The sequence below is a fragment of the Pelobates fuscus genome, chromosome 7 (assembly GCF_036172605.1).
Source record: "Pelobates fuscus isolate aPelFus1 chromosome 7, aPelFus1.pri, whole genome shotgun sequence".
NCBI classification, from domain to species: Eukaryota; Metazoa; Chordata; class Amphibia; order Anura; family Pelobatidae; genus Pelobates; species Pelobates fuscus.
This window is the reverse complement of record NC_086323.1, coordinates 56,027,085-56,044,421: the sequence shown is the minus strand read 5'-3', so window position 1 is coordinate 56,044,421 and position 17,337 is coordinate 56,027,085. Positions and strand designations below refer to the sequence as shown.

At 41.3% G+C, this 17,337-nt stretch overlaps 1 protein-coding gene across 5 annotated transcripts in view; it reads left to right on the top strand.

Annotated features, from left to right (window-relative positions):
* Positions 1-17,337, top strand: part of CACNA1E (calcium voltage-gated channel subunit alpha1 E) — a 738,678-nt gene that overhangs the window by 168,340 nt on the left and 553,001 nt on the right. The gene's annotated exons all lie outside the window — the stretch shown is intronic.

Genomic DNA, 17,337 nt, shown 5'->3' with positions numbered 1-17,337 from the left:
AATCACAATTACTCTAGACAAACAGACAAAGAGGCCATCAATTCCAACCTTTCACGTACTGCATCCCCCAACTATTTATCAGAAGGGGAAAACGCATATTGTTCATACTGAATTGTGTTTCTGTAAGATAAAGAAACATGACTTGCCTCTGTGTTTAAATAATAATATTCTGAGGGACAATACTATTAAAATTAAACTTAGTTTGCTCTTTTTTGTATATTTTATAGCAAAGAAAAGAATGTGTTTGTTTATTTTTGCATCTTTTGCATCTGCGTCTTTCAGCTAAGTATGAGTCTTAGAAGGTTAGTAACATAGGGATCTCCCCTTCCTTTACCCATTTGGCCAGCATGCAAGTGGTCCAAGGCAGATATGAGATAAGTCCCCCAAAAAACCTCCCCTAACATTAAACATAGAAAGCGTGGTTAGAGACAGAAGTTAGATGGGTGTAAAGTCAGAATTGTAGGCTCCTTCCCTGCCCAAGAGCCAGATTTATAAGTTCCTATACATGTTTTAACATTGATGATGGCAGGATTGAGGTTGTTAACATGTCTGTTAAAATGGGCCAAATTACCACTCTCCTTGATGAAATAATTGGTCTTCAATGGAACTTCTAGCAGGAAAAACTGTTTTCATATTACAAAGAAGGCCATGGCTACTTACCACAAAAGGGGTGCCAAAGGTGTACCCAATCACGCTGGCGTAAATTGTCTTAATCTATTGTTGTTTTAGGTAATCCATAATCCTTTGTTAACTGACTTTGATACTGTGCCAACTTCAGTTTTGGATTTAATTGTACACGGGTTTCATTCTTTCATTTTGACTAAGGCAAAGGAAAGTTTTTTTTTACTGTAAGAACAATAAGGAGGATGTGGAATCCTCTGCCTGAAGAAGTGGTTTATCAGAGTCCATACAGATGTTCAAACAGCTACTAGATGCATACTTGCAAAAACAGAATATTCAAGGATATAATCTTTCAATGTAGGGTAATAACTGCTTGATCCAAGGATAAATCTGACTGCCATTTTCCTAGCCTGTTGCAAAATCAGAAATGCTTCAAACTGTTTTTTTTTGCCTTCTTTTGAATCAACAGCAAAAAACAAATGTCAGAAGGGTTAACTTGATGGACGCAAGTCTCTTTTCAGCTATGTAACTATGTAACTATAGAGTTGAGTATTTTATTAATAACTGACTAAAACTTTGTTTCTGGTTGCGATGTTAAGTAAGAGAACATGAGAGTTGTACTTGCTGGCATAGCTGCCATACTCCAAGGCAGACTCTACCGTACTATAATAAACTTTGGTATATTTAATCATATTCTAAAATATTCTGTATTTTTTTAAAGTATAAATTGATAATAAGGAGAACTCTGCCCTCTGTAGCCCAGATCTTCCAAAAATGGGACAACCACGGAAGGAGGAGGGTGAAGGAGTGCAGAACTTCTTGACTCGGAAGGCTCTTTGACCCAGTTGCAAGTTCACCCTTGTGATCTATTATTTTATGCCAGTGAATGTTACCATAAAAGCTGCCTCTCGATAAATTAAAACGTATCATTAAATTCACTTAGTGAACAAAAATAAAAATGAAATATAAATAGACATGCTTTTACTAACTTCTTAACGTGGGCTTCTAGGGAATGAGAGTTCTATGTTCTTTTGATCAATGTAAACTTGTTTTTTGTGAAAGTGCTGCTTTATGATGCTTTAAGTTGTTTTAAACTGCATGCTTGGTATGATTTACTTTAAATGTCTCAATTGACTTGTTAAGATTGAGATTCCAGTCTGTCTCCATCGAATGCCATATTACTCTTAGTAAATGAAGCTACTTATAGTTGGCAAAGTAGTGCATATATTATTCTAACATTATAAAATTAGATTTTATGCCATATACTTTAATGATAGGTCATATTTTTTTCCGTAATGTTTCTCAGCAGGATCTCTCTTATAATTGCACTGTTTATGATAATATAATTTATAACTCTGGGATTCTTCTCGACAGGTTTTTAACTTCCTTTACAGAAATACACCCCCGCACCTTTATTGTACCATAAGCAATTTCAATAAATAATATGAATTATAGATTATTTTAGAAAACTGTGTATAGTCAAAATATTGGTAAAGAACTGTACTGTGTTGTCTGAGTAAAAGTGATGAAGAAGTTATCTTTGGTGGGTGTCTCAGTAGGTTAGAGCACTAACATTCTACAATCCTTAAGTCAGTAATGATGCAGAAATAATTATAAGGAATGACTTTAAAAGGACACATTAAGAATCGTAACCCGTACAACATGTAAAGCTATGTGTGCCACCCCTTGTTTATTTTATATTGACCTTTTTACAAAAATAAAAAACATACAACACCCATTGCCCTCCGCCCTCTCTCCCTTCTGCCTTCCCCCGCGAAACCCACCTCTCTGTATTGCAACATTGTAATGTAAACATTTAACATGCTCATTATCTATTCAAGCTCTTGTACAGTCTCAGCAGGAACTGCACTGGGGTATAGGACAATATGATTGGGCAGCTTCTGCAGTGTTGAAGGGGACTATAGCAAATCGGTGGAAATTGTGCAACACAGCAGTAATCTGAGACATTCACTGCATGGTGTCAGTACCCACTACACGATCACACACTATAGTAATATAGACAGTTAGGAAGTTAGAGTTCTGACATTGACATTGAAGAGGGCGATATTTTGTGTTGGGTATTCAATTGGTTTTCGTCTTACTGACCAAAAAAAGTGTGAAAAACACTAGGGATTTTACTCAAGACATGCCAGCTAATCACAATAACCACTACAGTAAGTTTGTACAAAATATAGATGGAAAGCAGATAATATAGACAAAGAACTAAACCTGGTCCTACAAACAGAAAAGAATAGAATATGCCTTAAACTTCCACTGGTTTTCCTAGTGATTGCACCACTTTTAATACTTAAGACCACTTTTTAGAACAGAACACTTTGAAGAACATCCCCCATTATGACCCAAGGATCCATGGAAAACAGTGTAATCGTAAGGAAGACATGCTGCATTTAATCTCAGACACTTTTGCACTCTCATACAAGTTGGAGTTACCCCTGAGGTTGTAGAGCTGGCACCCTTCTAGAGGCAAACAGCACAGAATAACAGCACTGGTTTAGGGGAATTCTGAGGTTTTATAAGCAGGGGCGCATCTATTGGACTCCCAGTGCCAGGATTATAAGCAAATGGAGTTAGGGTTTGGTTATTTTTTTCCCTGAATACGGTTACTCACTGACCTTGCCAGGGCCAGGGGGGTAAATCCTATGATAAAGATGAAACACAAGCAGCTAATTGTTTAAAAAAGTTAACATTCGTTTTAGCTCAAAAAGTTAAAATCCCCTCAGAGAGCCAATGTTTTAGGAAACTACGGTATAAGATTAATCTTGTGAAATGATCCACAAAGTAGCTACAGAAAGGAGATTAAATTAATAAATGCCCAAAACATTTTTTTTTTCCTTTTCGAAAGATAATTTTACGAGAGGTGATTTAGTGTATATCATCTCTATGATGAGGAGCATATTCGTTGTAGAGATTTGGCACCCATTAATATATTCTGGAAGCGCTTCACAGCTTTAGCACCCCTTGCGATAATTCTTAGTGAGTTATATAAACCTTCTGGGCACTCTGCGAGAGTTTGTATTTCTAATGCAGTGGAAACAATGAATTACATTAGCATGTGTGACTCAAGGCCTTGTTTTAACAACCAGGAGAAGAAGAAAGATTGTTGCTTGCCAGATGAGAATAAGCACTATTACTACAAATATTTTTTATTCCCTTCATCCAGAATGTATATTTATGCTGTGCTCCCAGACATTGCGAGCTACTGATATCCTAGACTTTGCATTCAGCTACACGGAGGGGTTAAATACCAATGAGTCTTAACCCCAGGGTTGGGAGCAAAACATAGATTCCAATACCATTTAAGTGGGTACCGACTGGTAGGGACATACTCATCAGGCCCAGGCTACTGCCTACAATAAGTTATTTACTGTAACAACTCTGCCTCCTCTTACAACATTGGGAGGTAAGAACTTGGGGCACTGGTGGACAGGTGAGTGGGCAGGTGGTGACATGGTGAGGGGTGGGCCCACTCAGAAAAATGGTCGGTCCAACTGAAAGACGCGGGTCTGCTCCAGCCAGTCATAATTATGGCTGCCCAGGCACAGAGCATGGTTTTATTTCAATGCAAACTACATTTGTGTCCATTTTGACTGTATCACAAACTAAACCACAGTTATATTTTTGCAAAATATTATGTTGCTATTTACAATGGAAATCACAAAAAAAGTGACAAGGATAGAATGCTGTCAGCCCTTTTAGTGTAATAAATTATGTTTTTCATAATATAAACAATTCAGTTTGGTGCATACATCAGAATTTCTTATCAGAATATGGATTGTTTTTCTATTTCAGCCTTATTTAAGACGAAAATATGGAAGCAGGTTACTGTAAACACTTACTTTTACTTTTCCTTTACTTTTCTACTTTGTCAAACTTACAAACCACTTGAAACCCACTACATGGGAGGCGGAGCTAAGCACTTGAAGTGGATGGTCGCATGGCCGCAAACCTCCGGGCTAGGAAGACTGACAAACAGGTCCTGAGGGCTCACAAACCCAAATTGAACTTACCAGGAGTACGCCTGAGACCCGCAGAAACCAAATGGGTCGTAAGAACAAAAAAGCTAAACCTGACAACCCCTGCCAGGGACATCGGGGAATTGTGGCGGCAAGCGCATGAGGCGGCGGAGGCCAAGATGGCCTACCTGCATGGCGGCTGCTCCGATTTTACAGAAGGCTCATCAGATGAGGAAGGGAGTGCTTCCACAACGGCCAAACCAGCCCCATCAACAACACAGGCGCCAACTCACACGAAGACCCCCACTCCAGTGACTATGGAGGCGATTGGGGAGCTAATGGCGGCCCATCACGAAAAAATTGCGCCCGACGTGGCCCTCATAAGAGGAGACATCAAGGGCATAACGGTGAGGCTGAGAGCGGTGGAGGTTTCCTCCGCTGACCACACCACCCAGATAGCAGACCTCCAAGCGGCAGTCCGGGCGCTGCAGCAAAAATCATGGCAGCATGAACAACAAATCTCTGTGCAGGAGGACAAGAACCGCAGAAATAACTTAAAGCTCCGGGGAGTCGCCGACTCAATCCCGGAGGAAGAACTCCCACACTTTGTCAGGCGGCTCCTCACTGAGCTACTGACTCCTAAAACAGGGTAAGCAATCGCCCTGGAGGGCCTTTTCAGTACACCAAAGCCAGCGAGGGCCCCACCAGCTGCCCCGAGGGACTTAATAGTTCAGTTTCAATCCGCTAGAGACAAAAGAGCGGTTCTGGAAACCACAAGAAACCAGACCACTTACCATTTCGAAGGGATGACCCTCTCCTTTTTTGCAGACCTTTCCGGCGGGACGCTAGCATGGAGACGATCCATGCAAGCCTTCACGGCCTTACTAAGGCTCCACCAAATCAGGTATCGCTGGGGACCTGGCCGCACCATACACGTCGACAAAGGGAACTCCAAACACGTTGTACGCGACATGCAAGAAGCGGTTGGGACATTGGGCCTACTCGACTTACCAAACTCGGAGGTAATGCCGCGAACGCCCCAGAATTTATCCCCCGGGGAAAGCCTTCAGACCCATACGCCAAGGTCACCACTTGAAGACGGATTCCAACCCACGCGAACTCTGCTAACACCGCACTGGACCACAATGCAGAAATATGCGCATTTTGAATGCCACTTAAAATATAACTCCACGACTGCTTACTATCACAACACGTTTTTTCTTGTTTTTATTCTTATTTTTATTCTTATTTTTATTTTTTACTCAGTCTGCGTACATCAGACAAATTGTTTTTTGTAGTATAACCTATTTCTGATTGGTTACTAACTTGCTCTTATTGAGTAACCAAGAATTAGTTTGAAGCCAAAACTGCCAGCTTGTCTCATACATCACTCATTTGATAGATCGGGACTTGAGCTGTTGTCATAACTTGCAGATGTTCATTTGCCTAATTAATAACTTTGTGTATATGTGTGGCTATCTATTTTTCCCAATTGGGCTATAGTATGTGTGCCCCAGGTATATACCGCATGTGTAACATGACACCGTGCCTTACTTTCTAATTCTCGGAACTAGCAGTACATATATGCTACCGGGGGGCATCTCGAGGTGGCACCAAACCTGCTTTTTATTTTTTACTCAGTCTGCGTACATTAGACAAATTGTTTTTGTGTAGTATAACCTATTTCTAATTGGTTACTAACTTGTTCTTATTGAGTAACCATGAATTTGTTTGAAGCCAAAACTGCCAGCTTGTCTCATACATCACTCATTTGATAGAGCGGGACTTGAGCTGTTGTCATAACTTGCAGATGTTCATTTGCCTAATTAATAACTTTGTGTATGTGTGTGACTGGCTATTCTCCCCAATTGGGCTATAGTATGTGTGCCCCAGGTATATACTGCATATGTAACATGACTCCGTGCTCTCCTTTCTAATTCTCTGAACTAGCAGTACACATGTGCTACCGGGGTGCACCTCGAGGTGGCACCAAACCTGCTCTGACTGACACAGCACACATTATCCAATATGGATTAGTGAGAGGAGACATGATAGGCATCCAATGTATATACCTTTTTTTTTTTTTTTCATTTATTATCTTACAGCGACACTGACGAGGCCATAGACCTCACCACTCAAAGCAATTGCTACCATTTGCTCCCGACACCACGGTAGTTAATCTATATCAGATACACATTCATTGTTCTCCTAGGTTTTAAAAATGCTTACCCTTGCGGTGAATAGGCTGGTTCATTCTCATGAACCGCACAACTTCATATGCTAATGTCCAATACATAAGAATCTCTTATATCGCGTAGCTTGTCCATAACTTTTTCCCGTAGCGAGAATCTAAGCATCTAAACGCTAAACACTCGCAGAAGAGCAATATCATACACCTGCACTGAACCTCAACGAGGTCACACTAACTATCAGCCTGACAACCTACACATGTTTCAACTACTCCACCAATGTTATTAAATAAGTGATTTTTGTATGTGTTCTCTTTTAAAAACAAAATGTGCTGTGTAATCTGCCATGTCTTACTATGTTATAATGTCGTGAAATAAGCGTGCAGCTGCTGTCGTGGCCCTGTATGCCTAATGTTCTTTCATGCACATTGAAAAATAAAGAATTAAAAAAAAAAAAAACACTACATTGCGTTCATCATTCCAGAGGAAAATGACACTAAAGTAAAACTTAATTAACCATAACAGCAGTGTTTCTTTCACACAGATGCCCATAAATTGTGAAGAGCTGAAATAATTTGAATTGAAATAGAAAAATGGACAAGTCATAGAGACACAGTGGGTTTTCATCGTACCAGCTTTTTGCTAGATTAATAATTAAATCCAACATGCCTGTCACCATTCTTTATCTTAATGTCAAATAATATATATTGAGGAAATTTTATATAACTGCATTCCCAAAATGGCAGTTTCAAATATTGGACAAGGAAGAAGGGAAGATGAAGATGAGTTTACTGTTTAACCGTGCTAGCAATATAAACAGAGCTATGACAACAGTAGATGGTTTATGTGCTATTATTATATGTAGTGATGTCGCAAACATAAAATTTTCCGTTCGCGAATGGCGAATGCGAACTTCCGCAAATGTTCGCGAACGGGCGAACTGCCATAGACTTCAATAGGCAGGCGAATTTTCAAACCCACAGGGACTCTTTCTGGCCACAATAGGGATGGAAAAGTTGTTTCAAGTGGACTAACACCTGGACTGTGGCATGCCGGAGGGGGATCCATGGCAAAACTCCCATGGAAAATTACATAGTTGATGCAGAGTTTGGTTTTAATCCATGAAGGGCATAAATCACCTAACATTCCTAAATTGTTTGGAATAATGTGCTTTAAAACATCAGGTATGATGTTGTATCGATCAGGTAGTGTAAGGGTTACGCCCGCTTCACAGTGACAGACCAAACTCCCCGTTTAACGCACCGCAAACAACTGCAAACAGTCCATTTGCACAACCGCAAACTCCCCATTTGCACAAGGTTGGATACCAAGCTAGCCATGTCCTTGTCCTCACTGATGTCATTGAAGGTCTCTTCCTCCACCCAGCCACGTACAACACCAAGGGTCCCCGAAAGGTGACAACAAGCCCCCTGTATTTTTTTTTTAAATGTACACTACTGTTACACCAGATATGAGTTGCACTGGTGTGACACTGTGCCCTGTCAGGCCCTGAAACGCACACATGTGAAGGAAACTGACTGCTATTATTTCAGTCAAATTTCAAGTTTTTTTTTTTAATGTACACTACTGTTACACCAGATATGAGTTGCACTGGTGTGACACTGTGCCCTGGCAGGCCCTGAAACGCACATGTGTGAAGGAAACTGACTGCTATTATATTACAGTCAAAAAAGGTTTGTTTTTTTAAATGCAAGTTATTGTGACACCAGTTATGAGTGGTGGCACTGGGCAAGTGGGCACAGTATACGCTGTGAGCCTGACACACACGCTGGCAGGCAGGCATCTGCAATTAGATTACACAGAAAAAAAAAAGCAGACTTTTTGGGGTGCTGTCCTTACAGCAGAGATCAGATGAGTCCTTCAGGACTGTAGTGGACACTGAATACACTACTCTAGCTATCGATTTCCCTATTAAATCAGCAGCAGCTACACTGTCCCTCCTCTCACTAAGAATGCAGCTTCCGGGGGGCGGGGCCTAGCTGTCATGGAGGAAAGACGCACTTCGTGTGAGCTCCCTCAATATCTCACTTTAAGCAACTATCAACAAGCGAATTTCACCCCAGAAGAGGATGACCCAGCAATGTTGCTCCTACCTGACCGACCCGACATGCTTAATAGCGGTCAGCAATTCGACAGAGTCTTACTTGGCCTGGTGCTCACCGGGCGGGAGAGGCGGCCGATCTCCCGATCCTGGGATGCCCAGGAGCAGCTACTTCCCAGCAGGAGCTCCGTTACCCCCCCCCTCGGACCGGTGGGGGTTATCCCGGTCCACCCCTGAGAGGCTGTCTGGAGCTAATGGACACACAGAGCACAGCCGCCCAGGCTGACATACTCATCTGCGACTCTCCCAATATGGCGGCAGCCGCGTGTCCTCCTGGTACCAGCAAAGCATGGCAGGATATTGAGTCTAAGCTGGACAGACTCTTTAATCAATTTTGGAAGCAAATAACAAGCAGTAAGCCCCAACAAGCTTCACCACAGCCCCAACAAGCTCCACCACAGCTAAGCGAAGCAGTCCCCATTAAAATCCACCAACGCAAAAGGCGTCGAAGACGGGACCGGAGGCACAAACAGAAATGCAGAGCCTGCCCCACGTCAAGCACTCGCCTCCACCTTAAGCCACCACAATCCCGCACCGAATGTGAAGCACCACCGGGACAGATCCGACCACCCGACAAAACAAGCTTCCACCACCTCAAGCCACGAACCCGGCACTCAGCCAGAGACTTGCCTTTGTTGTTCCAGGTATCAGGGACTCCCAGGGTCTGCACCTGGCGCCCAGAAGGTATCGGATGAGCACAAGCAGTAAGGTTGGTGACGGTGATAGGGAGGGTGATGAGGCTGAGGGTGGTGGGGAAGGTGGTAGGGAGGCTGAGTGTGGTGGGGGGTGAAAGAGCCTACCTTTGCTCCCTGGTGGTCCGGTGGCCACTGCTCCCGGTCTGCAGCTCCGCAGAGCTGCATACCGTGTAATGTTGCGAGACCATCAGAGCATTGCCGTGGTAACCCGCGGCAATGCTCTGATTGGCCGGTTTTCGCAAGACACATGGTCTGCAGCTCTGCTCACTGCGGAGCTGCAGACCGGTGTCTGCGGTGGCTGGCTGGGCAGGGGCCGGCATACCGGGCAAGCCGCCGGGCCCCCTCCTGGTGTCAGGTCCTCGGTCAGTGACCGAGGACCTGACACAGTCGGCCCACAGGCAGTTTAGGCGGCCGCGAGGCCTTAGGCGGCCGCCTAAACCGCCTAATTAGAGAGCCGCCTCTGACGTGCAAGCTACACCCTAAACATGACAGCCATCTTTCACAACAATGTACTGCTATATACTCATACCCTCAGTGCAACTATCCATGATATACGCACGTTCAGCCTAGCATGCTCAAATATAAAAAAAAAAATGCAGCTTCAGAATTAATCTTAATTGTATGCTGCCTAGGAAGTGGGAGGGTCTGGGAGGGAGGGTCTGCTGCTGATTGGCTGGAATGTGTCTGCTGACTGTGAGGTACAGGGTCAAAGTTTACTGAATGATGACGAATAGGGGGCGGACTGAACATCGCATATGTTCGCCATCCGTGGCGAACGCGAACAAGCTATGTTCGCCAGGAACTATTCACCAGCGAACCGTTCGGGACATCACTAATTATATGTTATCTATGTAAACGTCAGTAACAAATCGTACTAATAAATATAGATACTCACCTCTCAATGTCACGATTACAGGGTATGATGGTAGTCACCATCACTGGGATCATATAAACTTTGCTCTATGCAGCTGTTTTATTCAATGTTGGCCCTCACTATCCCCAGAGTTTTGAAAATCTTGCAACAGATATGGACTCTACCTCAACAGCAAAACTCATTAATGTGGATAGTCAGGGGACATATTTTGTCTCAGTGTTTGTCCTTGCATGTCTTTATAAATATTGTATGTGTTGTATTAGTTTTTGCATGATTCCCTGTATAACTATGTTTTATGTATTTGATGTTCGATATTGCAGTATGTTGTCATAGGTCTAATGTACTGTGGATCGGGGCTAGCCCTGAGTGGAAGTAAAGTGTTATGTGGTGGTTCTGTTGGGAATTGTGTTTCCAGTTTGGTTTGTTTGGAGAGTCAGTAGCAGTGTTTTTGGACCTGCTTACTGGCTGCACTATTTCCTGGTATCAAGGACATTTTAAGAAATAGCAGGTTTGATAGCTAAAAATTGCTGTTGTAAAGATAGTGGCAAAAACTAGGCCTGAGAGCCAAAAGTGCCTTTGTAAATGTAATAGTTTGACTGTCAATACCTGTCTGGGTGAAAGAGGACAGGCATTGTGGACAATGCCTGCCTGGGAGGACGAGCCCTTCTGGAGGCCAGCCCAATTGGGGTATATAGAGCTGCTGGTTTGACCCCAGTCTCAGTAACAGTCTCTCTCTGCAGGCAGTCCCCTATATCCCCATTGATGTTTCATCACACAGGCTATTTTCCAAATATACCCAAGCCATTAAAGTAACACTATAGTGTTAAGAATACCAACCAGTATTCCCAATACTTTAGTGCCCCAGTCCCTAGTTAAATATGTTGTGTGCAATAAAACTGAATAAAATAAAGTTTTACTTATGTTTTTCCAACGCCAAGACTCCATCAGCACTGCTTACCTCTCTGCCTCCCGCATTATATCAATGAGGAGGCATGGTCTCCTCCGGTGATTAATATTATTACTATTAATAACATTTATATAGCACTGTGACGGTACAATCCGTTACTCCGTCAAGTATTCCTTTCTTCCCATAAAATAAAATCACCCAATATTCCACGAGTAGAAAAATCCCTGGGATCGCCAAATAATCCACACATGAACCAAAGCTTAATGCTGGAACAAGACTGACTTTTAATGACACACACTCTGCTTTTATGCAATTCTCCCCTGCAAGAGAGACGCCCACAGACAATTATGAATTACCCAATCACACAATGGTTACATCCCACACATCTCCTCCCTTTAGCCTGAGAGGTAACCCAATTATACGTACAGTTTAAAACATACTTTTTACCTAACATTCATAACTCTAAAACCATACATCACATTCACATAAAAATTACATATTCACAATCAATCCATTCAGGGGAACAACATATAAAAAAATTGCATGAATCAGACCAGGGGTTCAAAAGTTAGTAAAAGTATATTTTGGTCCCTGGCTGGCAGCATGGCAATCTGGTTTAAACAGGTTTTACAGAGGCCTCTATCCTGGAGACAATGGGGAAAGTAATCCAATTATCCAGGGCTAGAGGCATTGAGCTGAAGTGGTCTGGGTGCCTATAGTGGTCCTTTAAGTCACAATTGCATTCTAGACATCTGTTTTTAAATCTCTTCAAACAGCCCTTCCTGTAGCATTCCTTTTTCACCTCTTCCCTCACATGATCAGATTTAGACATTTATTTGTTGGACTCCTGCTTTAATTCTCTTATTTCTACCAGAAAAAAAGGTCACCTGATATTTATTTTCCTACTTTACTTAGTCCACTGAGATAATAGAAAATGGGGAATTTCATTTGCTCTAGTGCAATTTTAGAAATCTTAATCTAATGCACATTCAGACCAGATCATTTATAACCTACTGATTGCATCTTTAAGTGGAATCCAAAGGGTTGTGGGCACAGAATCTACATGCGAAGGGAACACATGAAAAACAGCATGCCTTATCAAATGTAATATTGGCATATTCTCTCTTATATTTGTCACATTCTCAAAATATGTCTAACGTAGGGTTTTAAAGTGAACTGTCTTGCCCCTACAGCTTCTGATGCATTTAAATACATGGATATTAAATCAGCACCATCAACATAGATACACAGTAGTCATTCAGCTAAAGATGTATCCACTTTCTGCCTATAATGCTTAGCAAGCTCAGGCAACTCAATCTGTGTGTATTCTTGAACAATTTAATTAATCTCACTAGCACATTCTCGTATGTGCCATTTTTCCCTGTATGATGTGTAACGTCCTCTTCTTTTCTTGCACAATAAAAAGGCATGCTTTATACATTTTGCTATCATGCTTACCACTAACATTCAATGCACTCAATGCATTCAATGCATCACACTTTCCTGAAAAGCAATTAAGTGCTTTCTGTACAGCATTTATAATGATCCATCCAGTGTTGCCTACAGCCTTTCACTCATTTTTACTATAAACGCTTAGGTTTAAACATTGTGTTTGACCTTTTAAATCCTGACAAATAGGTGTAGCATATTGATTTATTCACTCATTATTGGGTTTCTAGAAATCACAGTTTGCCCACTCAGGATTTGACTCATACTTGGAAAATGATTCCTTGACTTCAACATTCTCTAACAGATATTTGATTTTCTATTGTTAGGATAGGCGATATGCAAATCAGACACAATATAATCAGATACAATATAATCAGATACAATATAAATGTCATCTATCAGCAACACTCTATCTGCTTCATTGGCTTATTCACTAAACAATTGATTTACTGTTCAGTGAATAATCTCTCCCAAAGATTTGTACTTCACTCAAATATTAATACCTAGTGATCAGGTGAAATCCTGCCAACTATGCCATTTGTCTGAAATATGATCAATTATTAAATACAAAATATATTACTTTTTTTGCCCTCTTAAAAGTTTGCAATGACATCTAAACTGGCATGGAACAAGGAGAGCTAACTGGAGCTATTTTCCTTGATTTTTCAAAGGCCTTTGACACTGTAGACCTTGACATTCTACTGCACAAACTCCAAAACTCAGGTATTGGTGATTGTCTGCTAACCTGGTTTCAATCATATGTATCGGATTGCTCACAATATGTGTCCATTTCTGACAGAGGCTCCCTCCCTCGCCCAGTCACATGCGGTGTTCCCCAAGGTTGCATTCCCAGCCCCCCTACTATTCACATTATTTATAAATGATCTGACTAATGTCTGCAAATAGAGATGTCCCAAATAGTTAGCTGGCGAATAGTTCCTGGCGAACAAAGCTTGTTCGTGTTCGCCACGGATGGCGAACATATGCGATGTTCGGTCCGCCCCCTATTCATCATCATTGAGTAAACTTTGACCCTGTACCTCACAGTCAGCAGACACATTCCAGCCAATCAGCAGCAGACCCTCCCTCCCAGACCCTCCCACCTCCTGGACAGCATCCATTTTAAATTCATTTTTTTTTTTTTTTTTTTTTTAGACAGAAGTGTGTTATATTTGAGCATGCTAGGCTGAACGTGTGAATATCATGGCTAGTTGCACTGAGGGTATGAGTATATAGCAGTACATTGTTGTGAAAGATGGCTGTCATGTTTAGGGTGTAGCTTGCACGTTATCAACTGTGTATGTATTTATTTATTTTCCTGTGTAATCTAATTGCAGTTGCCTGCCTGCCAGCGTGTGTGTCAGGCTCACAGCGTATACTGTGCCCACTTGCCCAGTGCCACCACTCATATCTGGTGTCACAATAGCTTGCATTTAAAAAAAATAAAAAATTTTGACTGTAATAAAATAGCAGTCAGTTTCCTTCACACGTGTGCGTTTCAGGGCCTGCCAGGGCACAGTGTCACACCAGTGCAACTCATATCTGGTGTAACAGTAGTGTACATTTAAAAAAAAAAACACTTTTTTGACTGTGAAATAATAGCAGTCAGTTTCCTTCACACGTGTGCGTTTCAGGGCCTGCCAGGGCACAGTGTCACACCAGTGCAACTCATATCTGGTGTAACAGTAGTGTACATTTAAAAAAAAATTTTTTTTTTGATTGTAATAGATTGAATAGCAGTTAGTTGTCTGCAAGCGTGTGTGTCAGGCCTACAGCGTCTACTCTGCCAACTTCTGCCAGTGCACAGTGCCACTCATATCTGTTGTCACAGTAGCTTGCACGCATAGTACCACTAATCGAAAAAAAAATGACAGGCAGAGGTAGGTCATCCCGCAGGGGCCGTCGTGGTCGTGGTGCTGTGATTCCCTTTGGCCCTAGAATAATGCCGTGTTCAGAGGCCACGTACCCTGAAGTCGAAAAGTTCTGAGGACATAGTTGACTGGCTAACACAGGACACCCAATCTTCTACAGCTTCCGCTCGGAACCTTGATGCACCATCCTCCTCCAGCTTAGCTTTGGGCACCACTCAAGTTACCACTCGCCCGCCTGCCGCCACCACCAACACTAGCACCACAGCCGCTTCACTTGATCTGTCAGAGGAGTTATTTACACATCAGTTGGAAGAAATGAGTGATGCGCAAGCATTATTGCCAGAGGATGTAGATAACAGGGATATGTCTCAGTCAGGCAGCATTACACACATGGACGTACGGTGTGATGATGATGATGTTGTACCCGCTGCTGCTTCCTTTGCTGAGTTGTCAGATACAGCCTTATCTCCCTTATTCTCCATTAACTGTCAATCATATTTTCTGTAGAGACATCTGCAATTTGTTTCACAGACATGCAACAAAATTATCCTAGTATTATTACTAATATAAGAAGTGGATAATTTCAGCTGATTATTCTGCGCTTGGTTGACAATTTTCTACAAATAAAGACTAAATAATCACTCGTAGGCTACCTCACCTGAGGCTAACTCCTGAGTAATGACGTAGTGTTGCTATGGAAATAAGCCACTATAATATGCGTCTTTGTTTAAATGGATCCTGTAAAATTATAATACTGCATGATCTGCGCTGAGTCTGTAAAGTGAAGAAATACAATGTGACATATAACAGAAAAATCCCATCTGTTAAAATTATACTGTGTTTTCTTCTACCTGAGATTATCCCTCTTAATAAGAGTGTTCTAAACACTGTTAACTACTAGGTAAAGAATCATTGGCAATAAATATGTAATTGAATTAATATTCAATGTATTGTGTTAACGAAACAACTACACAATGTTGTCCTGTTGTCCACACACCTGTACAAAGGTTCCACACACTATATGCTTACGAGTACTCATTTTTTCTCCTGAAAACCTGGCACAACAAGAACATTGTGGTGAATTGGAAACAGAAAATAGCAAAATAGACAGGCAAGGACTAGAACTGAGTTGGTGATTTTTTCTAGGCTTTTTGCTTACATTTTGTCATTTGCATTTTTCTCAACAGGACATGTTGCATTATATCTGCAAGATTCCGATACCACCAACACCGATACGTGCGAATTGTTTTATTGGACTTTGGCAGAGTTCTAAAGTTGGCACAGTAGGCTGTTCCATTGGTTTCCACGGTGATGGCACAACTTTTAAGGGTTTTACCCAGAATCTCTATAAATAATCACTTCTTAGTATTTTCTACATTATTTATTTTCTTTTGAAGAATACAAGATAGTGAGTAGGCGCTTCCGAGTATTAAACAGAGATAGTTGAAAAACAGGGTATGATACAGCAGTGTTTCCCAGACACTAAATCAAAATGAACAATAAGTAAAGGATGTGTATCATAAACCACATAGGGAGGGGAAGTCCCTGAGCCAGGTATAGTAATAAACAATAATAGTAACAAAAAGATACAACCTGACCACAGGCGAATGGCAGAGTAATATCTATAAAATAAGAATAAAAAATAACATAGTGTATACTGTATATTGAAATGTAGTAAATAATATGAGGATGGACTACCACTCACATTTACCAGAGCCGTACCAGGCTCTGTATAGCAGGCTCAAAGGTGCCAATACTGGCTAACGAAACTCCAAGGCAGAAATATGCAGGATTCCGTGGTAAAAAAGAATTTATTTGATGAATAAAAATATAAATATAAAATAACAGACTCCCGGTTATAAGGGGGTGGAACCCAAACAACAAATATTATAAAATAAAGGTATCCACTTACCCCAAACAAAGTAAACCGTCGGAGTAAGTATAAAGAACAAATAAAATACAATCAAATGATAAAAAGGACAGCAGACGCGTTTCGGCTCGGTGGCCTTCTTCCAGTGCTGATTTTCGGGTCCTCGTGGCTTGTTTAAATGCGCCCGGCATTGTAGATCACCTGTGCGTGTTTTTCTTCCGTATACGTCATTTCCGGTAATTGCGGACGATGTCATTTCCGGTATCGTCAGTTGGAACGCACGGTGGAACGCATGCAGCATTCAGTAGTTTCCGGTCTCGGAAAAATTATATTTAAAAAAGAATTGATTATATGTAAGAACAGAAATATATACAAAGACCTAGAAAAGCCTTTATCAAGTGGATAAAGATCCATAAAGATGGATCTTAAACTGTCATCTTTTAAACTCTCTTATTTTCTTTTGAGCCTGAACTTACATACTTGCATCCTATGATTCATCCAATATGCAGCATTTGGAAAAAATCACAAGAAATTGAGTACCTGGAGAGCTTTTTAAAATAGCTATCATTTTGCATACATCCCAAATAATAAATAATTATCTTCCTATCAAGGTAAACAGATGATAATCTTGGGCAAAGTTTTAGATATTGACATTCTATAGGTTTCCATGGTGATTGCCCTTTATTTTGAACTTTGTCCAAGAATACTTCCAGTTTCGCCTTGATAAATGTTGTCCATAATGATTTATATGTGATAAAGCTGCTA